The sequence below is a fragment of the Cucurbita pepo genome, unplaced genomic scaffold (genome assembly GCF_057944985.1).
Source record: "Cucurbita pepo subsp. pepo isolate OVF unplaced genomic scaffold, ASM5794498v1 scafford_5, whole genome shotgun sequence".
NCBI lineage: Eukaryota > Viridiplantae > Streptophyta > Magnoliopsida > Cucurbitales > Cucurbitaceae > Cucurbita > Cucurbita pepo.
In genome coordinates this window covers 299440-307672 of record NW_028257910.1, presented here as the reverse complement: position 1 = coordinate 307672, position 8233 = coordinate 299440, and the positions used below count along the sequence as shown (strand labels likewise).

General features: G+C 33.5%; 2 non-coding genes across 2 annotated transcripts; one reads left to right on the top strand and one right to left on the bottom strand.

Annotated features, from left to right (window-relative positions):
- Positions 1 to 865: 865 nt before the first annotated feature.
- TRNAI-UAU (transfer RNA isoleucine (anticodon UAU)) lies at positions 866 to 939 on the top strand. Its single transcript has one exon. It is a non-coding gene; the product is annotated as a tRNA-Ile (tRNA).
- A 650-nt stretch (positions 940 to 1589) lies between these two features.
- Positions 1590 to 1695, bottom strand: LOC147786154 (small nucleolar RNA R71). The gene has a single exon (XR_015414838.1). It is a non-coding gene; the product is annotated as a small nucleolar RNA R71 (small nucleolar RNA).
- Positions 1696 to 8233: the final 6538 nt, after the last annotated feature.

Genomic DNA, 8233 nt, shown 5'->3' with positions numbered 1-8233 from the left:
TCATACTGAAAAGACAAAAGCCAAAAAAAAAAAATATATAAAATAAAAGACGAAAATGATAAAATTTAAATAAAAAGGACAAAAAAAAAAAAATTAATATAAAGTAAAATTTGACTATGGTCTCATTTATTACAAATGGAAAAATTAATCCAGGATATGAATACAAATAGAAATACAAAAGACCCGAAATTTAATGAAGAGATTGACTCTCCAGAATGATCCCCTTTGTGACCCCACAACTCTCAAACGCTCCTCCACCTCAACTGGCAGCCTATAGACACCTGACAAAGAAAGTGAAAAAGGATGAATATATAAATATACACCGTAAGCAATCTACTTATAGGCTCTTACTGTATTGTTGACATAGACAAATTTTACGCTAGGATCTAGGTGTATTGCTCTTGTTGTGTATAGCCTTGGGTAGATAGCTTAGCATACGCGGGGTAACTGGTATCCAATGTAGCTGGCGAACTCTCTCCACCATGTGGGGATAGCATGGTGCGTGATATGCTACTCATCAGGTGGAGCGAACTCTCTCTATGTATTATAGTATATAATATAATATAAATATATAATATGTCCAACATTTATATAAAAGAATTTATCTTCATTTTCTTGTTCTTCCTTATTTGACTCCAAAAAAATAATTATTTTTTAAAAAATTTCTTACATTTTTGAAAATGGGGGCATTACACATACCTCTCATAAAACTCATTCTTAATTAAAATTTAATGTTTAATTCAATCGAGGTAGAGAATACTCGCTAAATAAGTTATAATTTGTTTAAAAATTATTTGTTTGGAAATAAGAAAAGCTTATAATTATATTTTTTTGATTCAAATATTGATTTAACTAAAACATACAAGGTTTCGTAGCTCAGTTGGTTAGAGCGTTGGTCTTATGAGCCGAAGGTCGCGGGTTCGAGCCCCGCCGAAACCAACCCAACCATGTATGTTATTGGTGGCTACATGTATGTTATACCCGAGTTCATTGTCGTTAATTTAAGCCTCAAGAATTTTTAGTTTTCGAATTTTAGTCAAATTTTGTAGACATTTACTTCCACTCTTTTAAGACTTTTTCTTATTCTTTGTAGCTAAATTATCTGCTACTGAACTTATTTGCTAAACTTACTCCATAATTGAGTGTATGAACCCACCTATTGGTTCAAAATTTATTTTGGAGCCCAAATGAATCTGAATAAGGTGTTTGAAAATTCAGCACTGATGGCTAATGGAGAAGAGAGCAATCAGAGCATATGCACACCAAGCTTGGAAGAGCTAAATACGTACAATATTAGACTAGAAATGCAAGCAATTACTTTTGAGATAAAACTTATGATGTTTCAAATGTTGCAAACCATTGGACAATTTCATGGACGACCAACATTGGACAATTTCATGGACGACTATTAGAAGATCCCCCTACATCTAAAGTCAATTTTTGGGAGTTAGTAACTCATTTCAACTCAATGGAGTGATTAGGTTTATTCCCTTATTCTTTGAAGGATTGTGCTAAATCATGGTTGAATACTTTAAATAGTCTAGCAGAATCATTCTTGATCAAGTATTTTTCATCCACTAGAAACTCATGGTTCAAAAATGAGATTGTTTCTTTTCAACAGTTTGAAAATGAAACACTAAGTGAAGCTTTGGAGAGATTCAAGTAGATTCTTAGAAAGTGTCATCGCCATGGATTACTCATTGTATCCAAATGAAGACTTTCTACAATGGATTGAATATTGCTTACTAAACAAGTTGTGGATGCTTCCACCAATGAAGATATTTTGTCAAAGACATATAATGAAACTTATGAGATTCTTGAAAAAATAGCATCTAACAATTGTCAATGGGCCGATGTGAGGAGAAATCTAGAAAAGAAAACACGAGGAGTACTTGAAATTGATGTTTTGATCTCTATCAACGCTTAATTAGCTTCGGTGACTAATATTCTACAAAATCTAGCGTTGGGATAAGGCTCAATCACTAAAGCACCAGTCCAAGCTACTACTAAAATGACCCAAATAGCAACCGAATCTTGTTTATATTGAGAAGAGAAACACACTCTTGATCAATGTCCAAGTAATCCGACTTCAATTTCTTATATGAGGAATCAAGCTAGTCAAGGCAACCAGAAATTCTACCTAAAGAAATTCCAAAATTTTCATGGAAGGGACAAAGTTCCTATAATAAAAAAATTTAATGGAAAGAAAATTACCATCCAAGTTTTGGACTAAAAAATCAAATGACATATGATCCTCAACAAGCCAACACCAAAGGGAAAGGATTTAGCCAAGCTCAACCGATATGGAGAACATCTCTTGAGAGCCTAATAAAGAAATATATGGTCAAAAATGATGTTGTGATATAGAGTCAGCAAGCATGCTTGCGAAATTTGAAAGTTCAAGTAGATCGATTAGCAACTTACTTATGAAATAGACTTCTTGGAAAGCTGCCAGCAGATACCGAAACACCAAAAAGAGAAGGCAATGAGTAATGTCAAGCAATATAATTGAGAAGTGAGAAAGAAATACTCAGGCACGGGAGAAAACTTAAAGAACATAGAGATAGTCACCCCTAGGAAACTACTAAACAGAAAAGTAGAGCAAAAATGCAAAAAACAGTGCAGTCTCCAAAATGCAAACAACAGTCAACATTGAAGAAGAGAGTAGAACATAAATACCGACACCTCTTTCTCCACAAGGTATAAAAAGAAAGAAAGAGGAAGCCCATTTGAGAAGTTCATGAATATTTTGAAGGAAATTATATAAACATATCACTAGTGGAGGCTTTCAAGCAAATGCCAAATTATGTGAATTATTGAAGGATGTGCTCACTAATAGAAGAAAGTTTGAATTTGAAAAATTCAAGGTAGTGACACTAAATGAATAGTGTAGTGCAATATTGAAAAATAAGATCTCACTAAAAGAAAAAGACCCAGGCTCGTTCACCATTCCCGCATCAATTGGAGAAAAGGAGCTAGGTTGAGCATTATGTGACTTGCGGGGCAAGCATCAACTTAATGCCTCTATCCATTTACAAGATGTTAGAGATTGGAGAGGCTAGATCCACTACAGTCACCATTCAACTAGGTGATAGGTCCATCACTTCTCTCGAAGGAAAGATCGAAGACATTTTAATTCAAGTTGATAAATTCATATTTCCAACAAATTTATTATTTTAGACTATGAAATGGACCGTGATGTACGGGTTATTTTGGGGAGATCATTTTTAAGATGGGGAGAACACTAGTACATGTCGAAAATGGAACCATAACATTAAAAATGGGTGACAAGAAAGTCAAATTTAATATCATTGACAACAGGAAATATCTAGTAGTAGTAGAAGAATGCTCAACAGTTTATGAATTTATAGAGCAACCAATAGTAGAGGAATGGGATAGTTAGGAATGTGAGCAGAAAGAAAACAACCGCTTGAGTAAATCACAGAACAGTTAACAATTTTAAATGAATTTAGCAGCACTTTTGAGACACTAGAATTAGAGGTAAGAATAAGTTCACCGATGAAGCATCTATGGAAAAAGCACTGCAGCTAGACTTGAAACCACTACCTCCTAACCTTAAATATCTATATTCAAGTGACAAAGAGACACTACCGATCATCATCTCAGGAACATTATCATGAACCCAAGAGGATATGATCTTAGAAGCGGGTTAAGAAGCATAAGGGGGCGATAGGGTGGACATTGGTAGATATAAAAAGAATTAGTCTTGCATAAGATTCAATTGGAGGAAGGAAAATTTAAACCAATTAAGTAACAAAGACGATTAAATCCAATGATGGAGAAAGTTGTTAGAAAAAAAATTATCACATGGCTAGATGCTAGAATACTATATCCAATTGCAAACGCATTAAGGTCAATTCTATTCAATGTGTTCCTAAGAAAGGAGGATAACAACAATGACAAATGGGAACAATGAGTTGACCTCCACTACAATGGAGCGTTTGTATGGATTATAGACGACTGAACAAAGCGACACGTAATGACCATTTTTCCTTACCATTCATTGATAAAATGCTTGATTGACTTACTTGAAGTCACATTATTGCTTTTTTTATGATTATTCGGGATACAATAAAATTAAAATCAGTCAAGAAGATCGAAAGAAGACAACATTTACATACCCTATAGAATTTTTGCACTTAGACGGATGCCCTATAGACTATGTAATGCTCTAACAACATTTCAACGATGTATGATGACAATCTTTACTTGATTCCTTCACCAAACTTGTGGGTAGTGTTATTTAGAAGTAGAATCAAGTTTGAAAGTAAATGGTAAACTATGAATTTTGATGAAAATCTAAGAAAATTATGAGGCACACTAATGCTTGATTCTTAATTCTTAAGCTAAATGAAAGCTCTTATTTTAGACTTTATAAGGAGCTATAATGACTTTAAAACCTCTAAAATTGTCTTAAATTTGTGACTCAACTTTCTAGATTTTTGGTTCAAAATATTTTTTAGATTTTCCAACCGTTGAATTTGATGAATTTATGTTCTCTAGAACAAACTTAAATTTGGTAAAGATTCTGGATGAAAAGATATTGTTGATTTTTTACAAGTAGGCACGGTAGCATATATGATTTTCTTGTTCAATGGCATTATCGTAATTTTCTTGAACTTCAATGGTATTTTGGTAATTTACCATTTTTTTTTTAAATATTTTATTATTATTCTTCTAAAACTCTAAAAAAAAAAAAAAAAATTAAAATTTCTTACCCCATGTTTGTCATTTTTTCCTCAGTCACCACTTTAAAATTCCTTCTCTAAAGAAAATAAAAAATCTAGAATATTTCTTAAAAACTAGAAAAATGAAAATTGTTTGGTCCTTATCTAATTCACTTGATTAGGTCATCAAAACCTTCTTAAGCCCTATGGTCCTTTCTTTGGATCTCATAGGGTTGGTAAGGGTATCTCAACTAATCTGAGGTATTACACTAATCCAAAAAACTATTAAGTCACACGTCACTAAAAACAATACTAGAGTGGAAAGGGAAGTGGAAGCTCTGCAGACATTGTACCAGCTGTTATTGGCCTACAAGCTACCTTTATTTTTCTTCAAGATTGCTATGGGGGGTTTTCTAGGTCCCTATGATGGTTTGGCGGTCTTGACAGACATTCAAATCTCAAGGATTCTCATTTCTAACTCCCTAAATTTGGTGGAGTCAGGTGCATTAGGAGTCTCACCCTCTGATCATCTCTCATGATTCTATTACACTTTGGACACTACTAGAGGCGTTCCATCCAAGGTCACAACTTAGCAACACTGACGCACGCACTCTAGTCTTAAACTATTTCTACTACTTATCCTCTATAAGGAGAATCACACATTCAATCACCTAGAGCTAATATACTATCAATCATGTATACAATCACACATATAATCACCTGGAGCTAATGTATAGTCAATCATGTATACAATCACACATACTCAATGGGGCGATATCATCCCTTAAGCTCCCAGAGCGTAGATACACAAATTTTCATTCGCTTTTCAACGTCTGAGGTTGTTATCATAACTACCACGAAAAAAAACATACAACAAGTTCATACAGGTTTTACAGCATATCATGTAGTACTAAATAGAGTTAGCCTATATACTGGGATGTGGTGAGCCATGTTGTCGAGCTGAGTCTTAGAGGTGTACGACTCTATATCCTAAGAAAGCCTATAGAATCTAATACCCGACTACTCTTATTCTAATATGTCACAATCCAAATTTCAAGGTTTCAAAATAAGGATCATACTAAAAAGATGAAAGCAAAAAAAAAAAAATTGTAAAATAAAATACGAAAATTCAATAAAATTTAAATAAAAATAAGGATAAAAAAAAAAATATATATATATATATATATATATATAAAATAAAATTTGACTAGAATAGGTTGTTGTCCAATTTATTACAAACGGACAAATTAATTCAGGATATGAATATAAATTGAAATACAAAAGACTCGAGATACAATAAAGAGTTGATGCTCCAAAATGATCCCCTTTGTGACCGCACAGCTCTCAAACGCTCCTGCACCTCAACTGGCAGCCTATAAACACCTGACAAAGAAAGGAAAAAAGGGTGAATGTATGAATATACACCATAAGCAATCTACTTATAAGCTCTTATTGTAATGTTGACATAGCAAGGAGACCACAAATTTTACTATAGGATCTAGATGTATTGCTCTTGTTGTGCATAGCCTTGGGTAGATAACTTAGAATACGCAAGGTAACTGGTAACCAATTTAGCAGGCGAACTCTCTCTATCATGTGGAGATAGCATGGTGAGTGCTATCATTCTCATCATCCATGGGAGGTTGCTAGCAAATCCATCCAACAGGCCATGTAGTCGTTAGAGGTCAGGAGCTCTACCTCCTGTATGTGCTAGTTCCATAGACTTCCAACATGATCAATGTCTTCCCACAGGATGGATCCACCATGTGGGGTAATTACTGATTATCTGCATGATCAATGCCCTCCTATAGGGCGAATCCACTATGTCGGATAATCCAACAAACTATCATGTTACACGTCCTTCCAACCTCATGTCTAGCAGAATAGGGACTTGGAAGCTCTACAGACATTATATTTGCTACTATCGGCATACAAGCTACCTTGGAAATACATTCAGCTACGTTTTCACCTCTAAGGAATTTACTTTATTTATTTTTTCCGTGGATGCTACTCTACCCATTAGTTTTCACAAATCTAGTATACAACATTTTAATCATCCACTTTCTTCATATATATATTTCTACCCAACCTACCAGAAAAGTAAGGCATAGTCGATGCAACTCATCTTGGGACTGACTCGGTAGCTTAAAAAGACGAGCTAAAACATAAATATACAATATATTTATATTATATTAAACTAGAGTTCATATATAAGTACTATTTATTTTTTTAAAGTTCAGAGATCTATTACACAAATCTTATAAATATTTGTGGTCCCATGGTCTAGTGGTTAAAACATTGGACTTTGAATCCAATAACCTGAGTTCAAATCTCCCACTTATTATTTTCCCTTTGTGAGTTATAACTAATGCAATTAAATTAATTGATTTTAATTTGTTGGAGCCCTGTCAAATACAAAACAGAAAAAAATTATGACACATATATTCAAAGTTTTGGAAGTATACGAAGATACTATTTATTTTCTACTGAGATTTATTACCAACAAATCTCGTAATTATTTGTGGTTCCATGGTCTCAATCCTATAACTTGAGTTCAAATCTTGATGGAACTTATTAACAGATTTTGAGTAGTAAAAAAGTTATTTTTCCAATTTATGTGGAATTTTCTGGATTTTTAATTTCTTACCAGAAGGAATCTCAAGATGACCAAGAAGGAAACAATGGATGAAGAATGTTTAAAAAAAATTTGTTTTTTAAAGAAAAATAATAAAATATTACCAAAATACCCCTAAAATTATAGATAATTAAGGATATGCCATTATGCTCAAAATTCATCCAAATCTCAAGATCCAATTATTGGATTTCCTCCAAAATTGGACACAATCTAGAATCACCAAAAAAAATTTGTTTTTTAAAGAAAAATAATAAAATATTACCAAAATACCCCTAAAATTATAGATAATTAAGGATATGCCATTATGCACAAAATTCATCCAAATCTCAAGATCCAATCATTGGATTTCCTCCAAAATTGGACACAATCTAGAATGTTCACAAATCACCAAATCCAACGGTTAGAATTCGAATTGGAAGTCGGTAGCTCGCTAATCGGAGAGGATATTTCTGATGAATTTTTCAAAAAATTTAATCTCCAAGTCACGTTGATTCTTAAGGTTTCAACGTCGGTGGAAGCTTCCCCCATAAAGTCTGAAGTTGGGGCAATAATATGGAACAAGAATCGAGGAAGGTCGAGCTCCAAATTGTAAGCAATAAGCGTTTAGATTGTAGGTATCCTACTCTCTAATTTGTTCCAAATATGAGAGCAATTGTCCGCCATTTTCCTTCAAATTTGTTCATACAGTTTCTAAACAAGATTACACACAAGTTTCATGAAGAAATCGAGTACTAAAAGTACCTAGAACCCCCCCAGTCCGATCCGCCATTGAAGAGCTTCAAGAAAATCATGAAAAATTAATCTGATGATACACGATAATTTGTCGTGCATGGAAAATATCAACCTGTTTTGGCAGCTATGAGGATTGTTTCCATAGAAGAATATGAAGAGAAATAATCTCAAAAACATG